Consider the following 27,574-nt stretch of genomic DNA (forward strand, 5'->3'; position numbering starts at 1 on the left):
CCTAAGCTGAACGCGCCTTCTCTCGTCAGATCGCAGACTGCTACCCAGCTTAGGGCCCGGTAAGTACCAGTATGGGAGACTGACTGGGAATCCCAGGTGTCGTTGACATTTTGCTCTGTTGCCACCTTCCGCTCCGATTCCGTAAAGGATTTATTGATGCTTAAATCCACAGTATACAGGGTGTGAAGATGTCTACGGCCATCCTAAGCTGAATGTGTCTGTTCTCGTCAGATCGCAGACTGCTACCCAGCTTCGGGCCTGGTAAGTACCAGCATGGGAGTCTGGCTGGGAATCCCGGGTGCAGTTGACATTTTGCTCTGTTTCTGCTCCGATTCCGAAAATTATTTATTGATGCTTAAATCCACAGTATACAAAGTGTGAAGCTGTCAACGGCCATCCTAAGCTGAACGCGCCTGCTCTCGTCAGATTGCAGACTGCTACCCAGCTTAGGGACTGGTAAGTACCAGCATGGTAGACTGGCTGGAATCCCGGGTGCAGTTGACATTTTAATCTGTTGCCGCCTTCCGCTCCGATTCGGAAAAGGATTTATTGATGCTTAAATGCACAGTATAAAGGACGAGAAGATGTCAACGGCCAACCTAAGCCGAACGCTCCTTCTCTCGTCAGATCGCAGACTGCTACCCAGCTTAGGGCCTGGTAAGTACCAGTATGGGAGACTGACTGGGAATCCCAGGTGTCGTTGACATTTTGCTCTGTTGCCACCTTCCGCTCCGATTCCGTAAAGGATTTATTGATGCTTAAATCCACAGTATACAGGGTGTGAAGATGTCTACGGCCATCCTAAGCTGAATGTGTCTGTTCTCGGCAGATCGCAGACTGCTACCCAGCTTCGGGCCTGGTAAGTACCAGCATGGGAGTCTGGCTGGGAATCCCGGGTGCAGTTGACATTTTGCTCTGTTTCTGCTCCGATTCCGAAAATTATTTATTGATGCTTAAATCCACAGTATACAAAGTGTGAAGCTGTCAACGGCCATCCTAAGCTGAACGCGCCTGCTATCGTCAGATCGCAGACTGCTACCCAGCTTAGGGCCTGGTAAGTACCAGCATGGTAGACTGGCTGGAATCCCGGGTGCAGTTGACATTTTAATCTGTTGCCGCCTTCCGCTCCGATTCGGAAAAGGATTTATTGATGCTTAAATCCACAATATACAGGGTGCGAAGCTGTCAACGGCCATCCTAAGCTGAACGTGTCTGCTCTCCTCAGATCGCAGACTGCTGCCCGGCAGATACCGGCGTGGGAGACTGGCTGTCAATCCAAGGTGCCATTGACATTTTGCTCTGTTGCCGCCTTCCTCTCCGATTAATAAAAATATTTATTGATGCTTAAATCCACAATATACAATGCGTGGAGATGTCAACGGCCATCCTAAGCTGAATGCGCCTGCTCTCGTCAGATCGCAGACTGCTACCCAGCTTAGGGCCCAGTAAGTACCGGCATGGGAGACTGGCTGGGAATCCCGGGTGCAGTTGACATTTTGCTCTGTTGCCGCCTTCCGTTCAGATTCCGAAAAGGATTTATTGATGCTTAAATCCACAGTATAAAGGGTGTGAAGCCGTCTACGGCTATCCTAAGCTGAATGTGCCTGTTCTTGTCAGATCGCAGACTGCTGCCTGGCAAGTACGGGCATGGGAGACTGGCTGGCAATCCAAGGTGCTATTGACATTTTGCTCTGTTGCCGCCTTCCTCTCCGATTCAGAAAAGGATTTATTGATGCTTAAATGCACAGTATAAAAAGCATGAAGCTGTCAATGGCCATCCTAAGCTGAACGCGCCTGCTCTCGTCAGATCGCAGACTGCTACCCAGCTTAGGGCCCGGTAAGTACTGGCATGGGAGACTGGCTGGGAATCCCAGTTGACGTTTTGCTCTATTGCTGCCTTCCGCACTGATTCCGAAAATAATTTATTGATGCTTAAATCCACAGTATACAAGGTGTGAAGCTGTCGACGGCCATCCTAAGCTTAACGCGCCTGCTTTCGTCAGATCGCAGACTGGTACAGATCTTAGGGCCCGGTAAGTTACGGCATGGGACACTGGCTGGGAATCCCGGCTGCCGTTGACATTTTGCTCTGTTGCCGCCTTCCGTTCCGATTCCGAAAAGGATTTATTGATGCTTAAATGCACAGTATAAAGGGCGAGAAGCTGTCAACGGCCATCCTAAGCTGAACGCGCCTGCTCTCATCAGATCGCAGACTGCTACCCAGCTTAGGGCCCGGTAAGTACCAGCATGGGAGACTGGCTGGGAATCCCAGGTGTCGTTGACATTTTGCTCTGTTGCCGATTCCGAAAAGGATTTATTGATGCTTAAATCCACAGTATACAGGGTGTGAAGATGTATACGGCCATCCTAAGCTGAATGCGCCTGTTCTCGTCAGATCGCAGACTGCTACCCAGCTTCGGGACTGGTAAGTACCAGCATGGGAGACTGGCTGGGAATCCCGGGTGCAGTTGACATTTTGCTCTGTTTCTGCTCTGATTCCGAAAATTATTTATTGATGCTTAAATCCACAGTATACAAAGTGCGAAGCTGTCAACGGCCATCCTAAGCTGAACGCGCCTGCTCTCGTCAGATCGCAGACTGCTACGCAGCCTAGGGCCCGGTAAGTACCAGCATGGGAGACTGGCTGGGAATCCCAGGTGTCGTTGACATTTTGCTCTGTTGCCGCCTTACGCTCCGATTCCGAAAAGGATTTATTGATGCTTAAATCCACAGTATACAGGGAGTGAAGCTGTCAACGGCCATCCTAAGCTGAACGCGCCTGCTCTCGTCAGATTGCAGACTGCTATCCAGCTTAGGGCCTGGTAAGTACCAGCATGGGAGACCGGCTGGGAATCTCAGGTGTTGTTGACATTTTGCTCTGTAGCTCTGTAGACATTTTGCTCCGATTCCGAAAAGGATTTATTGATGATTAAATCCACAGTATACAGGGTGTGAAGCCGTCTACGGCTATCCTAAGCTGAATGCGCCTGTTCTTGTCAGATCGCAGACTGCTGCCCGGCAAGTACGGGCATGGGAGACTGGCTGGCAATCCAAGGTGCTATTGACATTTTGCTCTGTTGCCGCCTTCCTCTCCGATTAAAAAAAATATTTATTGATGCTTAAATCCACGTTATACAAGGTGTGAAGATGTCAACGGCCATCCTAAGCTGAACGCGCCTGCTCTCGTCAGATCGCAGACTGCTACGCAGCTTAGGGCCCAGTAAGTACCGGCATGGGAGACTGGCTGGGAATCCCGGTTGCAGTTGACATTTTGCTCTGTTGCCGCCTTCCGTTCCGATTCCAAAAAGGATTTATTGATGCTTAAATGCACAGTATAAAAAGCATGAAGCTGTCAATGGCCATCCTAAGCTGAACGCGCCTGCTCTCGTCAGATCGCAGACGGCTACCCAGCTTAGGGCCCGGTAAGTACTGGCATGGGAGACTGGCTGGGAATCCCGGGTGCCGTTGACATTTTGCTGTATTGCTGCCTTCCGCTCCGATTCCGAAAAGAATTTATTGATGCTTAAATCCACAGTATACAAGGTGTGAAGCTGTCGACGGCCATCCTAAGCTTAAAGCGCCTGCTCTCGTCAGATCGCAGACTGGTACAGATCTTAGGGCCCGGTAAGTACCGGCATGGGACACTGGCTGGGAATCCCGGCTGCCGTTGACATTTTGCTCTGTTGCCGCCTTCCGTTCTGATTCCGAAAAGGATTTATTGATGCTTAAATGCACAGTATACAAAGTGTGAAGCTGTCAACGGCCATCCTAAGCTGAACGCGCCTGCTCTCGTCAGATCGCAGACTGCTACCCAGCTTAGGGCCTGGTAAGTACCAGCATGGGAGACTGGCTGGGAATCCCGGGTGCAGTTGACATTTTAATCTGTTGCCGCCTTCCGCTCCAATTCGGAAAAGGATTTATTGCTGCTTAAATCCACAATATACAGGGTGTGAAGCTGTCAACGGCCATCCTAAGCCTGAACGTGCCCGCTCTCCTCAGATCGCAGACTGCTGCCCGGCAGATACCGGCATGGGAGACTGGCTGGCAATCCAAAGTGCCTTTGACATTTTGCTCTGTAGCCGCCTTCTTCTCCGATTAATAAAAATATTTATTGATGCTTAAATCCACAATATACAAGGCGTGAAGATGTCAACGCGCCTGCTCTCGTCAGATCGCAGACTGCTACCCAGCTTAGGGCCCAGTAAGTACCAGCATGGGAGACTGGCTGGGAATCCCGGGTGCAGTTGACATTTTAATCTGTTGCCGCCTTCCGCTCCGATTCGGAAAAGGATTTATTGATGCTTAAATCCACAATACACAGGGTGTGAAGCTGTCAACGGCCATCCTAAGCCTGAACGTGTCTGCTCTCCTCAGATCACAGACTGCTGCCCTGCAGTTACCGGCATGGGAGACTGGCTGGCAATCCAAGGTGCCATTGACATTTTGCTCTGTTGTCGCCTTCCTCTCCGATTAATAAAAATATTTATTGATGCTTAAATCCACAATATACAAGGCGTGAAGATGTCAACGGCCATCCTAAGCTTAACGCGCCTGCTCTCGCCAGATCGCAGACTGCTACCCAGCTTAGGGCCCAGTAAGTACCGGCATGGAAGACTGACTGGGAATCCCGGGTGCAGTTGACATCTTGCTCTGTTGCCGCCTTCCGTTCCGATTCCGAAAAGGATTTATTGATGCTTAAATGCATAGTATAAAAATCATGAAGCTGTCCATGGCCATCCTAAGCTGAACGCGCCTGCTCTCGTCAGATCGTAGACTGCTACCCAGCTTAGGGTCCGGTAAGTACTGGCATGGGAGACTGGCTGGGAATCCTGGTTGCCGTTGACATTTTGCTCTATTGCTGCCTTCCGCTCCGATTCCGAAAAGAATTTATTGAGGCTTAAATCCACAGTATACAAGGTGTGAAGCTGTCGACGGCCATCCTAAGCTGAACGCGCCTGCTCTCGTCAGATAGCAGACTGGTACAGATCTTAGGGCCCAGTAAGTACCGGCATGGGACACTGGCTGGGAATCCCGGCTGCCGTTGACATTTTGCTCTGTTGCCGCCTTCCGTTCCGATTCCGAAAAGGATTTATTGATGCTTAAATGCACAGTATAAAGGGCAAGAAGCTGTCAACGGCCATCCTAAGCTGAACGCGCCTGCTCTCGTCAGATCGCAGACTGCTACCCAGCTTCGGGCCTGGTAGGTACCAGCATGGGAGACTGGCTGGGAATCCCGGGTGCAGTTGACATTTTGCTCTGTTTCTGTTCCGATTCCGAAAATTATTTATTGATGCTTAAATCCACAGTATACAAAGTGTGAAGCTGTCAACGGCCATCCTAAGCTGAACGCGCCTGCTCTCGTCAGATCGCAGACTGCTACCCAGCTTAGGGCCTGGTAAGTACCAGCATGGGAGACTGGCTGGGAATCCCGGGTGCAGTTGACATTTTGCTCTGTTGCCGCCTTCCGTTCCGATTCCGAAAAGGATTTATTGATGCTTAAATGCACAGTATAAAAAGCATGAAGCTGTCATTGGCCATCCTAAGCTGAACGTGCCTGCTCTCGTCAGATCGCAGACTGCTACCCAGCTTAGGGCCCGGTAAGTACTGGCATGGGAGACTGGCTGGGAATCCCGGTTGCCGTTGCCGTTGACATTTTACTCTATTGCTGCCTTCCGCTCCGATTCCGAAAATAATTTATTGATGCTTAAATCCACAGTATACAAGGTGTGAAGCTGTCGACGGCCATCCTAAGCTTAACGCGCCTGCTCTCGTCAGATCGCAGACTGGTACAGATCTTAGGGCTCGGTAAGTACCGGCATGGGACACTGGCTGGGAATCCCGGCTGCCGTTGACATTTTGCTCTGTTGCCGCCTTCCGTTCCGATTCCGAAAAGGATTTATTGATGCTTAAATGCACAGTATACAAAGTGTGAAGCTGTCAACGGCCATTCTAAGCTGAATGCGCCTGCTCTCGTCAGATCGCAGACTGCTACCCAGCTTCGGGCCTGGTAAGTACCAGCATGGGAGACTGGCTGGGAATCCCAGGTGTCGTTGACATATTGCTCTGTTTCCGCCTTACGCTCCGATTCCGAAAAGAATTTATTGATGCTTAAATCCACAGTATACAGGGTGTGAAGATGTCTACGGCCATCCTAAGCTGAACGCGCCTGCTCTCGTCAGATCGCAGACTGCTACCCATCTTAGGGCCCGGTAAGTACCAGCATGGGAGACTGGCTGGGAATCCCAGGTGTTGTTGACATTTTGCTCTGTAGCTCTGTAGACATTTTGCTCCGATTCCGAAAAGGATTTATTGATGCTTAAATCCACAGTATACAGGGTGTGAAGATGTCTACGGCCATCCTAAGCTGAATGCGCCTGTTCTCGTCAGATCGCAGACTGCTACCCAGCTTCGGGCCTCGTAAGTACCAGCATGGGAGACTGGCTGGGAATCCCGGGTGCAGTTGACATTTTGCTCTGTTTCTGCTCCGATTCCGAAAATTATTTATTGATGCTTAAATCCACAGTATACAAAGTGTGAAGCTGTCAACGGCCATCCTAAGCTGAACGCGCCTGCTCTCGTCAGAGCGCAGACTGCTACCCAGCTTAGGGCTTGGTAAGTACCAGCATGGGAGACTGGCTGGGAATCCCGGGTGCAGTTGACACTTTAATCTGTTGCCGCCTTCCGCTCCGATTCGGAAAAGGATTTATTGATGCTTAAATCCACAATACACAGGGTGTGAAGCTGTCAACGGCCATCCTAAGCCTGAACGTGCCCGCTCTCCTCAGATCGCAGACTGCTGCCCGGCAGATACCGGCATGGGAGACTGGCTGGCAATCCAAAGTGCCTTTGACATTTTGCTCTGTAGCCGCCTTCTTCTCCGATTAATAAAAATATTTATTGATGCTTAAATCCACAATATACAAGGCGTGAAGATGTCAACGCGCCTGCTCTCGTCAGATCGCAGACTGCTACCCAGCTTAGGGCCCAGTAAGTACCAGCATGGGAGACTGGCTGGGAATCCCGGGTGCAGTTGACATTTTAATCTGTTGCCGCCTTCCGCTCCGATTCGGAAAAGGATTTATTGATGCTTAAATCCACAATACACAGGGTGTGAAGCTGTCAACGGCCATCCTAAGCCTGAACGTGCCTGCTCTCCTCAGATCACAGACTGCTGCCCTGCAGTTACCGGCATGGGAGACTGGCTGGCAATCCAAGGTGCCATTGACATTTTGCTCTGTTGTCGCCTTCCTCTCCGATTAATAAAAATATTTATTGATGCTTAAATCCACAATATACAAGGCGTGAAGATGTCGACGGCCATCGTAAGCTGAACGCGCCTGCTCTCGTCAGATCGCAGACTGCTACCCAGCTTAGGGCCCAGGTAGTACCGGCATGGGAGACTGGCTGGGAATCCCGGGTGCAGTTGACATATTGCTCTGTTGCCGCCTTCCGTTCCGATTCCGAAAAGGATTTATTGATGCTTAAATGCACAGTATAAATATCATGAAGCTGTCATTGGCCATCCTAAGCTGAACGCGCCTGCTCTCGTCAGATCGCAGACTGGTACAGATCTTAGGGCCCGGTAAGTACCGGCATGGGACACTGGCTGGGAATCCCGGCTGCCGTTGACATTTTGCTCTGTTGCCGCCTTCCGTTCCGAGTCCGAAAAGGATTTATTGATGCTTAAATGCACAGTATACAAAGTTTGAAGCTGTCAACGGCCATCCTAAGCTGAATGCGCCTGCTCTCGTCAGATCGCAGACTGATACCCAGCTTAGGGCCTGGTAAGTACCAGCATGGGAGACTGACTGGGAATCCCGGGTGCAGTTGACATTTTAATCTGTTGCCGCCTTCCGCTCCGATTCGGAAAAGGATTTATTGATGCTTAAATGCACAGTATAAAGGGCGTGAAGCTGTCAACGGCCATCCTAAGCTGAACGCGCCTGCTCTCGTCAGATCGCAGACTGCTACCCAGCTTAGGGCCCGGTAAGTACCAGCATGGGAGACTGGCTGGGAATCCCGGGTGCAGTTGACATTTTGCTCTGTTGCCCCCTTCCGTTCCGATTCCGAAAAGGATTTATTGATGCTTAAATGCACAGTATAAAAAGCATGAAGCTGTCAATGGCCATCCTAAGCTGAACGCGCCTGCTCTCGTCAGATCGCAGACTGCTACCCAGCTTAGGGCCCGGTAAGTATTGGCATGGGAGACTGGCTGGGAATCCCGGGTGCCGTTGACATTTTGCTCTATTGCTGCCTTTTGCTCCGATTCCGAAAATAATTTATTGATGCTTAAATCCACAGTATACAAGGTGTGAAGCTGTCGACGGCCATCCTAAGCTTAACGCGCCTGCTCTCGTCAGATCGCAGACTGTTACAGATCTTAGGGCCCGGTAAGTACCGGCATGGGACACTGGCTGGGAATCCCGGCTGCCGTTGACATTTTGCTCTGTTGCCGCCTTCCGCTCCGATTCCGAAAAGGATTTATTGATGCTTAAATGCACAGTATAAAGGACGAGAAGATGTCAACGGCCAACCTAAGTTGAACGCGCCTGCTCTCGTCAGATCGCAGACTGCTACCCAGCTTAGGGCCCGGTAAGTACCAGCATGGGAGACTGACTGGGAATCCCAGGTGTCGTTGACATTTTGCTCTGTTGCCGCCTTCCGCTCCGATTCCGTAAAGGATTTATTGATGCTTAAATCCACAGTATACAGGGTGTGAAGATGTCTACGGCCATCCTAAGCTGAATGTGTCTGTTCTCGTCAGATCGCAGACTGCTACCCAGCTTTGGGCCTGGTAAGTACCAGCATGGGAGACTGGCTGGGAATCCCGGGTGCAGTTGACATTTTAATCTGTTGCTGCCTTCCTCTCCGATTAATAAAAATATTTATTGATGCTTAAATCCACAATATACAAGGCGTGAAGATGTCAACGGCCATCCGAAGCTGAACGCGCCTGCTCTCGTCAGATCGCAGACTGCTACCCAGCTTAGGGCCCAGTAAGTACCGGCATGGGAGACTGGCTGGGAATCCCGGGTGCAGTTGACATTATGCTCTGTTGCCGCCTTCCGTTCCGATTCCGAAAAGGATTTATTGATGCTTAAATGCACAGTCTAAAAAGCATGAAGCTGTCAATGGCCATCCTAAGCTGAACGCGCCTGTTCTCGTCAGATCGCAGACTGCTACCCAGCTTAGGGCCCAGTAAGTAGTGTTGAGCGGCATAGGCCATATTCGAATTCGCGAATATTCGCGAATATATGGACGAATATTCGTCATATATTCGCGAATATTCGCATATTCGTTATATTCTCGTTTTATTTTCGCATATGCGGATATTCGCGTATACGAAAATTAACATGTGTATATTGGCATACAAAATCAACACGCGCGTAAATTCGCATATGCGAAAATTAGCATATGCTAATTTTCGCATATGCGAATTTCCGTATATACGAATTTTCGCACGTCAGTCTCACACAGTAGTATTACAGCCTTCTTTACACCACACAAGCTGGAAGCAGAGAGGGATGATCACTGTGATGTGTACTGTGAAGAAAAAAAAAAAAAAAAAAAACGAATATTCGTAATTACGAATATATAGCGCTATATTCGCGAAATTCGCGAATTCGCGAATATGCGATATTCGCGAATAATATTCGAATTGCGAATATTCGCGAGCAACACTACCAGTAAGTACCAGCATGGGAGACTGGCTGGGAATCCCGGATGCAGTTGACATTTTGCTCTGTTGCCGCCTTCCGTTCCGATTCCGAAAAGGATTTATTGATGCTTAAATGCACAGTATAAAAATCATGAAGCTGTCAATGGCCATCCTAAGCTGAACGCGCCTGCTCTCGTCAGATCGCAGACTGCTACCTAGCTTAGGGCCCAATAAGTACCGGCATGGGAGACTGGCTGGGAATCCCGGGTACAGTTGACATTTTGCTCTATTGCTGCCTTCCGCTCCGATTCCGAAAAGAATTTATTGATGCTTAAATCCACAGTATACAAGGTGTGAAGCTGTCGACGGCCATCCTAAGCTTAACGCGCCTGCTCTCGTCAGATCGCAGACTGGTACAGATCTTAGGTCCCAGTAAGTACCGGCATGGGACACTGGCTGGGAATCCCGGCTGCCGTTGACATTTTGCTCTGTTGCCGCCTTCCGTTCCGATTCCGAAAAGGATTTATTGATGCTTAAATGCACAGTATACAAAGTGTGAAGCTGTCAACGGCTATCCTAAGCTGAATGTGCCTGTTCTTGTCAGATCGCAGACTGCTGCCCGGCAAGTACGGGCATGGGAGACTGGCTGGCAATCCAATGTGCTATTGACATTTTGCTCTGTTGCCGCCTTCCTCTACGATTCCGAAAAGGATTTATTGATGCTTAAATGCACAGTATAAAAAGCATGAAGCTGTCAATGGCCATCCTAAGCTGAACGCGCCTGCTCTCGTCAGATCGCAGACTGCTACCCAGCTTAGGGCCCGGTAAGTACTGGCATGGGAGACTGGCTGGGAATCCTGGGTGCCGTTGACATTTTGCTCTATTGCTGCCTTCCGCTCCGATTCCGAAAATAATTTATTGATGCTTAAATCCATAGTATACAAGGTGTGAAGCTGTCGACGGCCATCCTAAGCTTAACGCGCCTGCTCTCATCAGATCGCAGACTGGTACAGATCTTAGGGCCCGGTAAGTATCGGCATGGGACACTGGCTGGGAATTCCAGCTGCCGTTGACATTTTGCTCTGTTGCCGCCTTCCGTTCCGATTCCGAAAAGGATTTATTGATGCCTAAATGCACAGTATAAAGGGCGAGAAGCTGTCAACGGCCATCCTAAGCTGAACGCGCCTGCTCTCGTCAGATTGCAGACTGCTACCCAGCTCAGGGCCCGGTAAGTACCAGCATGGGAGACTGGCTGGGAATCCCAGGTGTCGTTGCCATTTTGCTCTGTTGCCGCCTTCCGCTCCGATTCCGAAAAGGATTTATTGATGCTTAAATCCACAGTATACAGGGTGTGAAGATGTCTTCGGCCATCCTAAGCTGAATGCGCCTGTTCTCGTCAGATCGCAGACTGCTACCCAGCTTCGGCCCTGGTAAGTACCAGCATGAGAGACTGGCTGGGAATCCCGTGTGCAGTTGACATTTTGCTCTGTTTCTGCTCCGATTCCGAAAATTATTTATTGATGCTTAAATCCACAGTATACAAAGTGTGAAGCTGTCAACGGCCATCCTAAGCTGAAGGCGCCTGCTCTCGTCAGATCGCAGACTGCTACCCAGCTTAGGGCCTGGTAAGTACCAGCATGGGAGACTGGCTGGGAATCCCGGGTGCAGTTGATATTTTGCTCTGTTTCTGCTCCGATTCCGAAAATTATTTATTGATGCTTAAATCCACAGTATACAAAGTGTGAAGCTGTCAACGGCCATCCTAAGCTTAACGCGCCTGCTCTCATCAGATCGCAGACTGGTACAGATCTTAGGGCCCGGTAAGTATCGGCATGGGACACTGGCTGGGAATCCCAGCTGCCGTTGACATTTTGCTCTATTGCTGCCTTCCGCTCCGATTCCGAAAATAATTTATTGATGCTTAAATCCACAGTATACAAAGTGTGAAGCTGTCGACGGCCATCCTAAGCTTAACGCGCCTGCTCTCGTCAGATCGCAGACTGGTACAGATCTTAGGGCCCGGTAAGTACCGCCATGGGACACTGGCTGGGAATCCCGGCTGCCCTTGACATTTTGCTCTGTTGCCGCCTTCCGTTCCGATTCCGAAAAGGATTTATTGATGCTTAAATGCACAGTATAAAGGGCGAGAAGCTGTCAACGGCCATCCTAAGCTGAACGCGCCTGCTCTCGTCAGATCGCAGACTGCTACCCAGCTTAGGGCCCGGTAAGTACCAGCATGGGAGACTGGCTGGGAATCCCAGGTGTCGTTGACATTTTGCTCTGTTTCCGCCTTCCGCTCCGATTCCGAAAAGGATTTATTGATGCTTAAATCCACAGTATACAGGGTGTGAAGATGTCTACGGCCATCCTAAGCTGAATGCGCCTGTTCTCGTCAGATCGCAGACTGCTACCCAGCTTCGGGCCTGGTAAGTACCAGCATGGGAGACTGGCTGGGAATCCTGGGTGCAGTTGACATTTTGCCCTGTTTCTGCTCCGATTCCGAAAATTATTTATTGATGCTTAAATCCACAGTATACAAAGTGTGAAGCTGTCAACGGCCATCCTAAGCTGAACGCGCCTGCTCTCGTCAGATCGCAGACTGCTACCCAGCTTAGGGCCCGGTAAGTACCAGCATAGGAGACTGGCTGGGAATCCCGGGTGCAGTTGACATTCTGCTCTGTTTCTGCTCCTATTCCGAAAATTATTTATTGATGCTTAAATCCACAGTATACAAAGTGTGAAGCTGTCAACGGCCATCCTAAGCTGAACGCGCCTGCTCTCGTCAGATCGCAGACTGCTACCCAGCTTAGGGCCCAGTAAGTACCAGCATGGGAGACTGGCTGGGAATCCCAGGTGTTGTTGCCATTTTGCTCTGTAGCCGCCTTCCGCTCCGATTCCGAAAAGGATTTATTGATGCTTAAATCCACAGTATACAGGGTTTGAAGCCGTCTACGGCTATCCTAAGCTGAATGTGCCTGTTCTTGTCAGATCGCAGACTGCTGCCCAGCAAGTACGGGCATGGGAGACTGGCTGGCAATCCAAGGTGCTATTGACATTTTGCTCTGTTGCCGCCTTCCTCTCCGATTCCGAAAAGGATTTATTGATGCTTAAATGCACAGTATAAAAAGCATGAAGCTGTCAATGGCCATACTAAGCTGAACGCGCCTGCTCTCGTCAGATCGCAGACTGCTACCCAGCTTAGGGCCCGGTAAGTACTGGCATGGGAGACTGGCTGGGAATCCCGGGTGCCGTTGACATTTTGCTCTATTGCTGCCTTCCGCTCCGATTCCGAAAAGAATTTATTGATGCTTAAATCCACAGTATACAAGGTGTGAAGCTGTCGACGGCCATCCTAAGCTTAACGCGCCTGCTCTTGTCAGATCGCAGACTGGTACAGATCTTAGGGCCCGGTAAGTACCGGCATGGGACACTGGCTGGGAATCCCGGCTGCCGTTGACATTTTGCTCTGTTGCCGCCTTCCGTTCCGATTCCGAAAAGGATTTATTGATGCTTAAATGCACAGTATAAAGGGCAAGAAGCTGTCAACGGCCATCCTAAGCTGAACGTGCCTGCTCTCGTCAGATCGCAGACTGCTACCCAGCTTAAGTCCCGGTAAGTACCAGCATGGGAGACTGGCTGGGAATCCCAGGTGTCGTTGACATTTTGCTCTGTTGCCGCCTTACGCTCTGATTCCGAAAAGGATTTATTGATGCTTACATCCACAGTATACAGGGTGTGAAGATGTCTACGGCCATCCTAAGCTGAATGCGCCTGTTCTCGTCAGATCGCAGACTGCTACCCAGCTTCGGGCCTGATAAGTACCAGCATGGGAGACTGGCTGGGAATCCCGGGTGCAGTTGACATTTTGCTCTGTTTCTGCTCCGATTCCGAAAATTATATATTGATGCTTAAATCCAGAGTATACAAAGTGTGAAGCTGTCAACGGCCATCCTAAGCTGAACGCGCCTGCTCTCGTCAGATCGCAGACTGCTACCCAGCTTAGGGCCTGGTTAGTACCAGCATGGGAGACTGGCTGGGAATCCCAGGTGCAGTTGACATTTTAATCTGTTGCCGCCTTCCGCTCCGATTCGGAAAAGGATTTATTGATGCTTAAATCCACAATACACATTGTGTGAAGCTGTCAACGGCCATCCTAAGCCTGAACGTGCTTGCTCTCCTCAGATCGCAGACTGCTGCCCAGCAGTTACCGGCATGGGAGACTGGCTGGCAATCCAAGGTGCCATTGACATTTTGCTCTGTTGCCACCTTCCTCTCCGATTAATAAAAATATTTATTGATGCTTAAATCCACAATATACAAGGCGTGAAGATGTCAACGGCCATCCTAAGCTGAACGCGCCTGCTCTCGCCAGATCGCAGACTGCTACCCAGCTTAGGGCCCAGTAAGTGCCGGCATGGAAGACTGGCTGGGAATCCCGGGTGCAGTTGACATCTTGCTCTGTTGCCGCCTTCCGTTCCGATTCCGAAAAGGATTTATTGATGCTTAAATGCATAGTATAAAAATCATGAAGCTGTCAATGGCCATCCTAAGCTGAACGCGCCTGCTCTCGTCAGATCGTAGACTGCTACCCAGCTTAGGGTCCGGTAAGTACTGGCATGGGAGACTGGCTGGGAATCCTGGTTGCCGTTGACATTTTGCTCTATTGCTGCCTTCCGCTCCGATTCCGAAAAGAATTTATTGAGGCTTAAATCCACAGTATACAAGGTGTGAAGCTGTCGACGGCCATCCTAAGCTGAACGCGCCTGCTCTCGTCAGATAGCAGACTGGTACAGATCTTAGGGCCCAGTAAGTACCGGCATGGGACACTGGCTGGGAATCCCGGCTGCTGTTGACATTTTGCTCTGTTGCCGCCTTCCGTTCCGATTCCGAAAAGGATTTATTGATGCTTAAATGCACAGTATAAAAAGCATGAAGCTGTCATTGGCCATCCTAAGCTGAACGTGCCTGCTCTCGTCAGATCGCAGACTGCTACCCAGCTTAGGGCCCGGTAAGTACTGGCATGGGAGACTGGCTGGGAATCCCGGTTGCCGTTGCCGTTGACATTTTACTCTATTGCTGCCTTCCGCTCCGATTCCGAAAATAATTTATTGATGCTTAAATCCACAGTATACAAGGTGTGAAGCTGTCGACGGCCATCCTAAGCTTAACGCGCCTGCTCTCGTCAGATCGCAGACTGGTACATATCTTAGGGCCCGGTAAGACCGGCATGGGACACTGGCTGGGAATCCCGGCTGCCGTTGACATTTTGCTCTGTTGCCGCCTTCCGTTACGATTCCGAAAAGGATTTATTGATGCTTAAATGCACAGTATAAAGGGCGAGAAGCTGTCAACGGCCATCCTAAGCTGATTGCGCCTTCTCTCGTCAGATCGCAGACTGCTACCCAGCTTCGGGCCTGGTAAGTACCAGCATGGGAGACTGGCTGGGAATCCCGGGTGCAGTTGACATTTTGCTCTGTTTCTGCTCCGATACCGAAAATTATTTATTGATGCTTAAATCCACAGTATACAAAGTGTGAAGCTGTCAACGGCCATCCTAAGCTGAACGCGCCTGCTCTCGTCAGATCGCAGACTGCTACCCAGCTTAGGGCCTGGTAAGTACCAGCATTGGAGACTGGCTGGGAATCCCGGGTGCAGTTGACATTTTAATCTGTTGCCGCCTTCCGCTCCGATTCGGAAAAGGATTTATTGATGCTTAAATCCACAATATACAGGGTGTGAAGCTGTCAACGGCCATCCTAAGCCTGAACGTGCCTGAACGTGCCTGCTCTCCTCAGATCGCAGACTGCTGCCCGGCAGTTACAGGCATGGGAGACTGGCTGGCAATCCAAGGTGCCATTGACATTTTGCTCTGTTGCCGCCTTCCTCTCCGATTAATAAAAATATTTATTGATGCTTAAATCCACAATATACAAGGCGTGAAGATGTCAACGGCCATCCTAAGCTGAACGCGCCTGCTTTCGTCAGATCGCAGACTGCTACCCAGCTTAGGGCCCAGTAAGTATCGGCATGGGAGACTGGCTGGGAATCCCGGGTGCAGTTGACATTTTGCTCTGTTGCCGCCTTCCGTTCCGATTCCGAAAAGGATTTATCGATGCTTAAATGCACAGTATAAAAAGCATGAAGCTGTCAATGGCCATCCTAAGCTGAACGTGCCTGCTCTCGTCAGAGCGCAGACAGCTACATAGCTTAGGGCCCGGGAAGTACTGGCATGGGAGACTGGCTGGGATTCCCGGGTGCCGTTGACATTTTGCTGTATTGCTGCCTTCCGCTCTGATTCCGAAAAGAATTTATTGATGCTTAAATCCACAGTATACAAGGTGTGAAGCTGTCGACGGCCATCCTAAGCTTAACGCGCCTGCTCTCGTCAGATCGCAGACTGGTACAGATCTTAGGGCCCGGTAAGTACCGGCATGGGACACTGGCTGGGAATCCCGGCTGCCGTTGACATTTTGCTCTGTTGCCGCCTTCCTTTCCGATTCCGAAAAGGATTTATTGATGCTTAAATGCACAGTATAAAGGACGAGAAGATGTCAACGGCCAACCTAAGCTGAACGTGCCTTCTCTGGTCAGATCGCAGACTGCTGCCCAGCTTAGGGCCCGGTAAGTACCAGTATGGGAGACTGACTGGGAATCCCAGGTGTCGTTGACATTTTGCTCTGTTGCCACCTTCCGCTCCGATTCCGTAAAGGATTTATTGATGCTTAAATCCACAGTATACAGGGTGTGAAGCTGTCAACGGCCATCATAAGCCTGAACGTGCCTGCTCTCCTCAGATCGCAGACTGCTGCCCGGCAGTTACCGGCATGGGAGACTGGCTGGCAATCCAAGGTGCCATTGACATTTTGCTCTGTTGCCGCCTTACGCTCCGATTCCGAAAAGGATTTATTGATGCTTAAATCCACAGTATACAGGGAGTGAAGCTGTCAACGGCCATCCTCAGCTGAACGCGCCTGCTCTCGTCAGATTTTAGACTGCTATCCAGCTTAGGGCCCGGTAGGTACCAGCATGGGAGACCGGCTGGGAATCTCAGGTGTTGTTGACATTTTGCTCTGTAGCTCTGTAGACATTTTGCTCCGATTCCGAAAAGGATTTATTGATGCTTAAATCCACAGTATACAGGGTGTGAAGCCGTCTACGGCTATCCTAAGCTGAATGCGCCTGTTCTTGTCAGATCGCAGACTGCTGCCCGGCAAGTACGGGCATGGGAGACTGGCTGGCAATCCAAGGTGCTATTGACATTTTGCTCTGTTGCCGCCTTCCTCTCCGATTAAAAAAAATATTTATTGATGCTTAAATCCACGTTATACAAGGTGTGAAGATGTCAACGGCCATCCTAAGCTGAACGCGCCTGCTCTCGTCAGATCGCAGACTGCTACGCAGCTTAGGGCCCAGTAAGTACCGGCATGGGAGACTGGCTGGGAATCCCGGTTGCAGTTGACATTTTGCTCTGTTGCCGCCTTCCGTTCCGATTCCAAAAAGGATTTATTGATGCTTAAATGCACAGTATAAAAAGCATGAAGCTGTCAATGGCCATCCTAAGCTGAACGCGCCTGCTCTCGTCAGATCGCAGACGGCTACCCAGCTTAGGGCCCGGTAAGTACTGGCATGGGAGACTGGCTGGGAATCCCGGGTGCCGTTGACATTTTGCTGTATTGCTGCCTTCCGCTCCGATTCCGAAAAGAATTTATTGATGCTTAAATCCACAGTATACAAGGTGTGAAGCTGTCGACGGCCATCCTAAGCTTAAAGCGCCTGCTCTCGTCAGATCGCAGACTGGTACAGATCTTAGGGCCCGGTAAGTACCGGCATGGGACACTGGCTGGGAATCCCGGCTGCCGTTGACATTTTGCTCTGTTGCCGCCTTCCGTTCTGATTCCGAAAAGGATTTATTGATGCTTAAATGCACAGTATACAAAGTGTGAAGCTGTCAACGGCCATCCTAAGCTGAACGCGCCTGCTCTCGTCAGATCGCAGACTGCTACCCAGCTTAGGGCCTGGTAAGTACCAGTATGGGAGACTGGCTGGGAATCCCGGGTGCAGTTGACATTTTAATCTGTTGCCGCCTTCCGCTCCAATTCGGAAAAGGATTTATTGCTGCTTAAATCCACAATATACAGGGTGTGAAGCTGTCAACAGCCATCCTAAGCCTGAACGTGCCCGCTCTCCTCAGATCGCAGACTGCTGCCCGGCAGATACCGGCATGGGAGACTGGCTGGCAATCCAAAGTGCCTTTGACATTTTGCTCTGTAGCCGCCTTCTTCTCCGATTAATAAAAATATTTATTGATGCTTAAATCCACAATATACAAGGCGTGAAGATGTCAACGCGCCTGCTCTCGTCAGATCGCAGACTGCTACCCAGCTTAGGGCCCAGTAAGTACCAGCATGGGAGACTGGCTGGGAATCCCGGGTGCAGTTGACATTTTAATCTGTTGCCGCCTTCCGCTCCGATTCGGAAAAGGATTTATTGATGCTTAAATCCACAATACACAGGGTGTGAAGCTGTCAACGGCCATCCTAAGCCTGAACGTGCCTGCTCTCCTCAGATCACAGACTGCTGCCCTGCAGTTACCGGCATGGGAGACTGGCTGGCAATCCAAGGTGCCATTGACATTTTGCTCTGTTGTCGCCTTCCTCTCCGATTAATAAAAATATTTATTGATGCTTAAATCCACAATATACAAGGCGTGAAGATGTCGACGGCCATCGTAAGCTGAACGCGCCTGCTCTCGTCAGATCGCAGACTGCTACCCAGCTTAGGGCCCAGTTAGTACCGGCATGGGAGACTGGCTGGGAATCCCGGGTGCAGTTGACATATTGCTCTGTTGCCGCCTTCCGTTCCGATTCCGAAAAGGATTTATTGATGCTTAAATGCACAGTATGAATATCATGAAGCTGTCATTGGCCATCCTAAGCTGAACGCGCCTGCTCTCGTCAGATCGCAGACTGGTACAGATCTTAGGGCCCGGTAAGTACCGGCATGGGACACTGGCTGGGAATCCCGGCTGCCGTTGACATTTTGCTCTGTTGCCGCCTTCCGTTCCGAGTCCGAAAAGGATTTATTGATGCTTAAATGCACAGTATACAAAGTTTGAAGCTGTCAACGGCCATCCTAAGCTGAATGCGCCTGCTCTCGTCAGATCGCAGACTGATACCCAGCTTAGGGCCTGGTAAGTACCAGCATGGGAGACTGGCTGGGAATCCCGGGTGCAGTTGACATTTTAATCTGTTGCCGCCTTCCGCTCCGATTCGGAAAAGGATTTATTGATGCTTAAATGCACAGTATAAAGGGCGTGAAGCTGTCAACGGCCATCCTAAGCTGAACGCGCCTGCTCTCGTCAGATCGCAGACTGCTACCCAGCTTAGGGCCCGGTAAGTACCAGCATGGGAGACTGGCTGGGAATCCCGGGTGCAGTTGACATTTTGCTCTGTTGCCCCCTTCCGTTCCGATTCCGAAAAGGATTTATTGATGCTTAAATGCACAGTATAAAAAGCATGAAGCTGTCAATGGCCATCCTAAGCTGAACGCGCCTGCTCTCGTCAGATCGCAGACTGCTACCCAGCTTAGGACCCGGTAAGTATTGGCATGGGAGACTGGCTGGGAATCCCGGGTGCCGTTGACATTTTGCTCTATTGCTGCCTTTTGCTCCGATTCCGAAAATAATTTATTGATGCTTAAATCCACAGTATACAAGGTGTGAAGCTGTCGACGGCCATCCTAAGCTTAACGCGCCTGCTCTCGTCAGATCGCAGACTGTTACAGATCTTAGGGCCCGGTAAGTACCGGCATGGGACACTGGCTGGGAATCCCGGCTGCCGTTGACATTTTGCTCTGTTGAAGCCTTCCGCTCCGATTCCGAAAAGGATTTATTGATGCTTAAATGCACAGTATAAAGGACGAGAAGATGTCAACGGCCAACCTAAGTTGAACGCGCCTGCTCTCGTCAGATCGCAGACTGCTACCCAGCTTAGGGCCCGGTAAGTACCAGCATGGGAGACTGACTGGGAATCCCAGGTGTCGTTGACATTTTGCTCTGTTGCCGCCTTCCGCTCCGATTCCGTAAAGGATTTATTGATGCTTAAATCCACAGTATACAGGGTGTGAAGATGTCTACGGCCATCCTAAGCTGAATGTGTCTGTTCTCGTCAGATCGCAGACTGCTACCCAGCTTTGGGCCTGGTAAGTACCAGCATGGGAGACTGGCTGGGAATCCCGGGTGCAGTTGACATTTTAATCTGTTGCTGCCTTCCTCTCCGATTAATAAAAATATTTATTGATGCTTAAATCCACAATATACAAGGCGTGAAGATGTCAACGGCCATCCGAAGCTGAACGCGCCTGCTCTCGTCAGATCGCAGACTGCTACCCAGCTTAGGGCCCAGTAAGTACCGGCATGGGAGACTGGCTGGGAATCCCGGGTGCAGTTGACATTATGCTCTGTTGCCGCCTTCCGTTCCGATTCCGAAAAGGATTTATTGATGCTTAAATGCACAGTCTAAAAAGCATGAAGCTGTCAATGGCCATCCTAAGCTGAACGCGCCTGTTCTCGTCAGATCGCAGACTGCTACCCAGCTTAGGGCCCAGTAAGTACCGGCATGGGAGACTGGCTGGGAATCCCGGGTGCAGTTGACATTTTGCTCTGTTGCCGCCTTCCGTTCCGATTCCGAAAAGGATTTATTGATGCTTAAATGCACAGTATAAAAATCATGAAGCTGTCAATGGCCATCCTAAGCTGAATGCGCCTGCTCTCGTCAGATCGCAGACTGCTACCTAGCTTAGGGCCCAGTAAGTACCGGCATGGGAGACTGGCTGGGAATCCCGGGTACAGTTGACATTTTGCTCTATTGCTGCCTTCCGCTCCGATTCCGAAAAGAATTTATTGATGCTTAAATCCACAGTATACAAGGTGTGAAGCTGTCGACGGCCATCCTAAGCTTAACGCGCCTGCTCTCGTCAGATCGCAGACTGGTACAGATCTTAGGTCCCAGTAAGTACCGGCATGGGACACTGGCTGGGAATCCCGGCTGCCGTTGACATTTTGCTCTGTTGCCGCCTTCCGTTCCGATTCCGAAAAGGATTTATTGATGCTTAAATGCACAGTATACAAAGTGTGAAGCTGTCAACGGCTATCCTAAGCTGAATGTGCCTGTTCTTGTCAGATCGCAGACTGCTGCCCGGCAAGTACGGGCATGGGAGACTGGCTGGCAATCCAATGTGCTATTGACATTTTGCTCTGTTGACGCCTTCCTCTACGATTCCGAAAAGGATTTATTGATGCTTAAATGCACAGTATAAAAAGCATGAAGCTGTCAATGGCCATCCTAAGCTGAACGCGCCTGCTCTCGTCAGATCGCAGACTGCTACCCAGCTTAGGGCCCGGTAAGTACTGGCATGGGAGACTGGCTGGGAATCCTGGGTGCCGTTGACATTTTGCTCTATTGCTGCCTTCCGCTCCGATTCCGAAAATAATTTATTGATGCTTAAATCCATAGTATACAAGGTGTGAAGCTGTCGACGGCCATCCTAAGCTTAACGCGCCTGCTCTCATCAGATCGCAGACTGGTACAGATCTTAGGGCCCGGTAAGTATCGGCATGGGACACTGGCTGGGAATCCCAGCTGCCGTTGACATTTTGCTCTGTTGCCGCCTTCCGTTCCGATTCCGAAAAGGATTTATTGATGCCTAAATGCACAGTATAAAGGGCGAGAAGCTGTCAACGGCCATCCTAAGCTGAACGCGCCTGCTCTCGTCAGATTGCAGACTGCTACCCAGCTCAGGGCCCGGTAAGTACCAGCATGGGAGACTGGCTGGGAATCCCAGGTGTCGTTGACATTTTGCTCTGTTGCCGCCTTCCGCTCCGATTCCGAAAAGGATTTATTGATGCTTAAATCCACAGTATACAGGGTGTGAAGATGTCTTCGGCCATCCTAAGCTGAATGCGCCTGTTCTCGTCAGATCGCAGACTGCTACCCAGCTTCGGCCCTGGTAAGTACCAGCATGAGAGACTGGCTGGGAATCCCGTGTGCAGTTGACATTTTGCTCTGTTTCTGCTCCGATTCCGAAAATTATTTATTGATGCTTAAATCCACAGTATACAAAGTGTGAAGCTGTCAACGGCCATCCTAAGCTTAACGCGCCTGCTCTCGTCAGATCGCAGACTGGTACAGATCTTAGGGCCCGGTAAGTACCGGCATGGGACACTGGCTGGGAATCCCGGCTGCCCTTGACATTTTGCTCTGTTGCCGCCTTCCGTTCCGATTCCGAAAAGGATTTATTGATGCTTAAATGCACAGTATACAAGGTGTGAAGCTGTCGACGGCCATCCTAAGCTTAACGCGCCTGCTCTCGTCAGATCGCAGACTGGTACAGATCTTAGGGCCCGGTAAGTACCGGCATGGGACACTGGCTGGGAATCCCGGCTGCCCTTGACATTTTGCTCTGTTGCCGCCTTCCGTTCCGATTCCGAAAAGGATTTATTGATGCTTAAATGCACAGTATAAAGGGCGAGAAGCTGTCAACGGCCATCCTAAGCTGAACGCGCCTGCTCTCGTCAGATCGCAGACTGCTACCCAGCTTAGGGCCCGGTAAGTACCAGCATGGGAGACTGGCTGGGAATCCCAGGTGTCGTTGACATTTTGCTCTGTTTCCGCCTTCCGCTCTGATTCCGAAAAGGATTTATTGATGCTTAAATCCACAGTATACAGGGTGTGAAGATGTCTACGGCCATCCTAAGCTGAATGCGCCTGTTCTCGTCAGATCGCAGACTGCTACCCAGCTTAGGGCCCAGTAAGTACCAGCATGGGAGACTGGCTGTGAATCCCAGGTGTTGTTGCCATTTTGCTCTGTAGCCGCCTTCCGCTCCGATTCCGAAAAGGATTTATTGATGCTTAAATCCACAGTATACAGGGTTTGAAGCCGTCTACGGCTATCCTAAGCTGAATGTGCCTGTTCTTGTCAGATCGCAGACTGCTGCCCAGCAAGTACGGGCATGGGAGACTGGCTGGCAATCCAAGGTGCTATTGACATTTTGCTCTGTTGCCGCCTTCCTCTCCGATTCCGAAAAGGATTTATTGATGCTTAAATGCACAGTATAAAAAGCATGAAGCTGTCAATGGCCATACTAAGCTGAACGCGCCTGCTCTCGTCAGATCGCAGACTGCTACCCAGCTTAGGGCCCGGTAAGTACTGGCATGGGAGACTGGCTGGGAATCCCGGGTGCCGTTGACATTTTGCTCTATTGCTGCCTTCCGCTCCGATTCCGAAAAGAATTTATTGATGCTTAAATCCACAGTATACAAGGTGTGAAGCTGTCGACGGCCATCCTAAGCTGAACGCGCCTGCTCTTGTCAGATCGCAGACTGCTACCCAGCTTAGGGCCTGGTTAGTACCAGCATGGGAGACTGGCTGGGAATCCCAGGTGCAGTTGACATTTTAATCTGTTGCCGCCTTCCGCTCCGATTCGGAAAAGGATTTATTGATGCTTAAATCCACAATACACATTGTGTGAAGCTGTCAACGGCCATCCTAAGCCTGAACGTGCCTGCTCTCCTCAGATCGCAGACTGCTGCCCAGCAGTTACCGGCATGGGAGACTGGCTGGCAATCCAAGGTGCCATTGACATTTTGCTCTGTTGCCACCTTCTTCTCCGATTAATAAAAATATTTATTGATGCTTAAATCCACAATATACAAGGCGTGAAGATGTCAACGGCCATCCTAAGCTGAACGCGCCTGCTCTCGCCAGATCGCAGACTGCTACCCAGCTTAGGGCCCAGTAAGTACCGGCATGGAAGACTGGCTGGGAATCCCGGGTGCAGTTGACATCTTGCTCTGTTGCCGCCTTCCGTTCCGATTCCGAAAAGGATTTATTGATGCTTAAATGCATAGTATAAAAATCATGAAGCTGTCAATGGCCATCCTAAGCTGAACGCGCCTGCTCTCGTCAGATCGTAGACTGCTACCCAGCTTAGGGTCCGGTAAGTACTGGCATGGGAGACTGGCTGGGAATCCTGGTTGCCGTTGACATTTTGCTCTATTGCTGCCTTCCGCTCCGATTCCGAAAAGAATTTATTGAGGCTTAAATCCACAGTATACAAGGTGTGAAGCTGTCGACGGCCATCCTAAGCTGAACGCGCCTGCTCTCGTCAGATAGCAGACTGGTACAGATCTTAGGGCCCGGTAAGTACCGGCATGGGACACTGGCTGGGAATCCCGGCTGCCGTTGACATTTTGCTCTGTTGCCGCCTTCCGTTCCGATTCCGAAAAGGATTTATTGATGCTTAAATGCACAGTATAAAGGGCAAGAAGCTGTCAACGGCCATCCTAAGCTGAACGCGCCTGCTCTCGTCAGATCGCAGACTGCTACCCAGCTTCGGGCCTGGTAGGTACCAGCATGGGAGACTGGCTGGGAATCCCGGGTGCAGTTGACATTTTGCTCTGTTTCTGTTCCGATTCCGAAAATTATTTATTGATGCTTAAATCCACAGTATACAAAGTGTGAAGCTGTCAACGGCCATCCTAAGCTGAACGCGCCTGCTCTCGTCAGATCGCAGACTGCTACCCAGCTTAGGGCCTGGTAAGTACCAGCATGGGAGACTGGCTGGGAATCCCGGGTGCAGTTGACATTTTGCTCTGTTGCCGCCTTCCGTTCCGATTCCGAAAAGGATTTATTGATGCTTAAATGCACAGTATAAAAAGCATGAAGCTGTCATTGGCCATCCTAAGCTGAACGTGCCTGCTCTCGTCAGATCGCAGACTGCTACCCAGCTTAGGGCCCGGTAAGTACTGGCATGGGAGACTGGCTGGGAATCCCGGTTGCCGTTGCCGTTGACATTTTACTCTATTGCTGCCTTCCGCTCCGATTCCGAAAATAATTTATTGATGCTTAAATCCACAGTATACAAGGTGTGAAGCTGTCGACGGCCATCCTAAGCTTAACGCGCCTGCTCTCGTCAGATCGCAGACTGGTACAGATCCTAGGGCTCGGTAAGTACCGGCATGGGACACTGGCTGGGAATCCCGGCTGCCGTTGACATTTTGCTCTGTTGCCGCCTTCCGTTCCGATTCCGAAAAGGATTTATTGATGCTTAAATGCACAGTATACAAAGTGTGAAGCTGTCAACGGCCATTCTAAGCTGAATGCGCCTGCTCTCGTCAGATCGCAGACTGCTACCCAGCTTCGGGCCTGGTAAGTACCAGCATGGGAGACTGGCTGGGAATCCCAGGTGTCGTTGACATATTGCTCTGTTGCCGCCTTACGCTCCGATTCCGAAAATAATTTATTGATGCTTAAATCCACAGTATACAGGGTGTGAAGATGTCTACGGCCATCCTAAGCTGAACGCGCCTGCTCTCGTCAGATCGCAGACTGCTACCCATCTTAGGGCCCGGTAAGTACCAGCATGGGAGACTGGCTGGGAATCCCAGGTGTTGTTGACATTTTGCTCTGTAGCTCTGTAGACATTTTGCTCCGATTCCGAAAAGGATTTATTGATGCTTAAATCCACAGTATACAGGGTGTGAAGATGTCTACGGCCATCCTAAGCTGAATGCGCCTGTTCTCGTCAGATCGCAGACTGCTACCCAGCTTCGGGCCTGGTAAGTACCAGCATGGGAGACTGGCTGGGAATCCCGGGTGCAGTTGACATTTTGCTCTGTTTCTGCTCCGATTCCGAAAATTATTTATTGATGCTTAAATCCACAGTATACAAAGTGTGAAGCTGTCAACGGCCATCCTAAGCTGAACGCGCCTGCTCTCGTCAGAGCGCAGACTGCTACCCAGCTTAGGGCTTGGTAAGTACCAGCATGGGAGACTGGCTGGGAATCCCGGGTGCAGTTGACACTTTAATCTGTTGCCGCCTTCCGCTCCGATTCGGAAATGGATTTATTGATGCTTAAATCCACAATACACAGGGTGTGAAGCTGTCAACGGCCATCCTAAACCTGAACGTGCCTGCTCTCCTCAGATCGCAGACTGCTGCCCGGCAGTTGCTGGCATGGGAGACTGGCTGGCAATCCAAGGTGCCATTGACATTTTGCTTTGTTGCCGCTTTCCTCTCCAATTAATAAAAATATTTATTGATACTTAAATCCACAATATACAAGGCCTGAAGATGTCAACGGCCATCCTAAGCTGAACGCGCCTGCTCTCGTCAGATCGCAGACTGCTACCCAGCTTAGGGCCCAGTAAGTACCGGCATGGGAGACTGGCTGGGAATCCCGGGTGCAGTTGACATTTTGCTCTGTTGCCGCCTTCCGTTCCGATTCTGAAAAGAATTTATTGATGCTTAAATGCACAGTATAAAAAGCATAAAGCTGTCAATGGCCACCCTAAGCTGAACGCGCCTGCTCTCGTCAGATAGCAGACTGCTACCCAGCTTAGGGCCGGGTAAGTACTGGCATGGGAGACTGGCTGGGAATCCCGGGTGCAGTTGACATTTTAATCTGCTGCAGCTCCGATTCGGAAAAGGATTTATTGATGCTTAAATGCACAGTATAAAGGGCGTGAAGCTGTCAACGGCCATCCTAAGCTGAACGCGCCTGCTCTCGTCAGATCGCAGACTGCTACCCAGCTTAGGGCCCGGTAAGTACCAGCATGGGAGACTGGCTGGGAATCCCAGGTGTTGTTGACATTTTGCTCTGTAGCCGCCTTCCGCTCCGATTCCGAAAAGGATTTATTGATGCTGAAATGCACCGTATACAAAGTATGAAGCTGTCAACGGCCATCCTAAGCTGAACTTGCCTGCTCTCGTCAGATCGCAGACTGCTACCCAGCTTCGGGCCTGGTAAGTACCAGCATGGGAGACTGGCTGGGAATCCCAGGTGTCGTTGACATTTTGCTCTGTTGCCGCCTTCCGTTCAGATTCCGAAAAGGATTTATTGATGCTTAAATGCACAGTATAAAGGACGAGAAGATTTCAACGGCCAACCTAAGCTGAACGCGCCTGCTCTCGTCAGATCGCAGACTGTTACCCAGCTTCGGGCCTGGTAAGTACCAGCATGGGAGACTGGCTGGGAATCCCTGGTGTCGTTGACATTTTGCTCTGTTGCCGCCTTCCGCTCCGATTCCGTAAAGGTTTTATTGATGCTTAAATCCACAGTATACAGGGTGTGAAGGTGTCTACGGCCATCCTAAGCTGAATGTGTCTGTTCTCGTCAGATCGCAGACTGCTACCCAGCTTCGGGCCTGGTAAGTACCAGCATGGGAGACTGGCTGGGAATCCTGGGTGCAGTTGATATTCTGCTCTGTTTCTGCTCCGATTCCGAAAATTATTTATTGATGCTTAAATCCACAGTATACAAAGTGTGAAGCTGTCAACAGCCATCCTAAGCTGAACGTGCCTGCTCTCGTCAGATCGCAGACTGCTACCCAGCTTAGGGCCTGGTAAGTACCTGCATGGTAGACTGGCTGGAATCCCGGGTGCAGTTGACATTTTAATCTGTTGCCGCCTTCCGCTCCGATTCGGAAAAGGATTTATTGATGCTTAAATCCACAATATACAACGCGTGAAGATGTCAACGGCCATCCTAAGCTGAACGCGCCTGCTCTCGTCAGATTGCAGACTGCTACCTAGCTTAGGGCCCAGTAAGTACCGGCATGGGAGACTGGCTCGGAATCCCGGGTGCAGTTGACATTTTGCTCTGTTGCCGCCTTCCGTTCCGATTCCGAAAAGGATTTATTGATGCTTAAATGCACAGTATAAAAATCATGAAGCTGTCAATGGCCATCCTAAGCTGAATGCGCCTGCTCTCTTCAGATCGCAGACTGCTACCCAAATTAGGGCCCGGTAAGTACTGGCATGGGAGACTGGCTGGGAATCCCGGGTGCAGTTGACATGTTGCTCTGTTGCCGCCTTCCGTTCCGATTCCGAAAAGGATTTATTGATGCTTAAATGCA

The 27,574-nt window shown here is 50.4% G+C and overlaps 25 pseudogenes; all 25 read left to right on the top strand.

The window, feature by feature from the left end:
• Positions 1–2,164: 2,164 nt before the first annotated feature.
• On the top strand, positions 2,165–2,284 carry LOC130328211 (5S ribosomal RNA; annotated as a pseudogene).
• Positions 2,285–2,549: 265 nt separating this feature from the next.
• LOC130316540 (5S ribosomal RNA) lies at positions 2,550–2,669 on the top strand (annotated as a pseudogene).
• Positions 2,670–2,751: 82 nt separating this feature from the next.
• LOC130330834 (5S ribosomal RNA) lies at positions 2,752–2,871 on the top strand (annotated as a pseudogene).
• A 480-nt stretch (positions 2,872–3,351) lies between these two features.
• LOC130316164 (5S ribosomal RNA) lies at positions 3,352–3,471 on the top strand (annotated as a pseudogene).
• Positions 3,472–3,755: 284 nt separating this feature from the next.
• On the top strand, positions 3,756–3,875 carry LOC130351654 (5S ribosomal RNA; annotated as a pseudogene).
• A 1,449-nt stretch (positions 3,876–5,324) lies between these two features.
• On the top strand, positions 5,325–5,444 carry LOC130351665 (5S ribosomal RNA; annotated as a pseudogene).
• A 492-nt stretch (positions 5,445–5,936) lies between these two features.
• On the top strand, positions 5,937–6,056 carry LOC130333420 (5S ribosomal RNA; annotated as a pseudogene).
• A 1,859-nt stretch (positions 6,057–7,915) lies between these two features.
• Positions 7,916–8,035, top strand: LOC130352632 (5S ribosomal RNA; annotated as a pseudogene).
• Positions 8,036–8,117: 82 nt separating this feature from the next.
• LOC130352118 (5S ribosomal RNA) lies at positions 8,118–8,237 on the top strand (annotated as a pseudogene).
• Positions 8,238–8,521: 284 nt separating this feature from the next.
• Positions 8,522–8,641, top strand: LOC130353014 (5S ribosomal RNA; annotated as a pseudogene).
• Positions 8,642–10,411: 1,770 nt separating this feature from the next.
• Positions 10,412–10,531, top strand: LOC130331363 (5S ribosomal RNA; annotated as a pseudogene).
• A 1,280-nt stretch (positions 10,532–11,811) lies between these two features.
• On the top strand, positions 11,812–11,931 carry LOC130314485 (5S ribosomal RNA; annotated as a pseudogene).
• A 277-nt stretch (positions 11,932–12,208) lies between these two features.
• LOC130335806 (5S ribosomal RNA) lies at positions 12,209–12,328 on the top strand (annotated as a pseudogene).
• A 467-nt stretch (positions 12,329–12,795) lies between these two features.
• Positions 12,796–12,915, top strand: LOC130327668 (5S ribosomal RNA; annotated as a pseudogene).
• Positions 12,916–13,596: 681 nt separating this feature from the next.
• On the top strand, positions 13,597–13,716 carry LOC130321647 (5S ribosomal RNA; annotated as a pseudogene).
• Positions 13,717–17,201: 3,485 nt separating this feature from the next.
• On the top strand, positions 17,202–17,321 carry LOC130316175 (5S ribosomal RNA; annotated as a pseudogene).
• Positions 17,322–17,605: 284 nt separating this feature from the next.
• LOC130348427 (5S ribosomal RNA) lies at positions 17,606–17,725 on the top strand (annotated as a pseudogene).
• Positions 17,726–18,979: 1,254 nt separating this feature from the next.
• Positions 18,980–19,099, top strand: LOC130352633 (5S ribosomal RNA; annotated as a pseudogene).
• A 486-nt stretch (positions 19,100–19,585) lies between these two features.
• On the top strand, positions 19,586–19,705 carry LOC130353012 (5S ribosomal RNA; annotated as a pseudogene).
• Positions 19,706–20,987: 1,282 nt separating this feature from the next.
• On the top strand, positions 20,988–21,107 carry LOC130331371 (5S ribosomal RNA; annotated as a pseudogene).
• Positions 21,108–22,192: 1,085 nt separating this feature from the next.
• On the top strand, positions 22,193–22,312 carry LOC130314496 (5S ribosomal RNA; annotated as a pseudogene).
• A 474-nt stretch (positions 22,313–22,786) lies between these two features.
• On the top strand, positions 22,787–22,906 carry LOC130328833 (5S ribosomal RNA; annotated as a pseudogene).
• A 1,276-nt stretch (positions 22,907–24,182) lies between these two features.
• Positions 24,183–24,302, top strand: LOC130351676 (5S ribosomal RNA; annotated as a pseudogene).
• Positions 24,303–24,794: 492 nt separating this feature from the next.
• Positions 24,795–24,914, top strand: LOC130333544 (5S ribosomal RNA; annotated as a pseudogene).
• Positions 24,915–26,189: 1,275 nt separating this feature from the next.
• On the top strand, positions 26,190–26,309 carry LOC130320770 (5S ribosomal RNA; annotated as a pseudogene).
• The last annotated feature ends 1,265 nt before the right edge of the window (positions 26,310–27,574 follow it).

Source organism: Hyla sarda, chromosome 1, assembly GCF_029499605.1.
Source record: "Hyla sarda isolate aHylSar1 chromosome 1, aHylSar1.hap1, whole genome shotgun sequence".
Taxonomy (NCBI): domain Eukaryota; kingdom Metazoa; phylum Chordata; class Amphibia; order Anura; family Hylidae; genus Hyla; species Hyla sarda.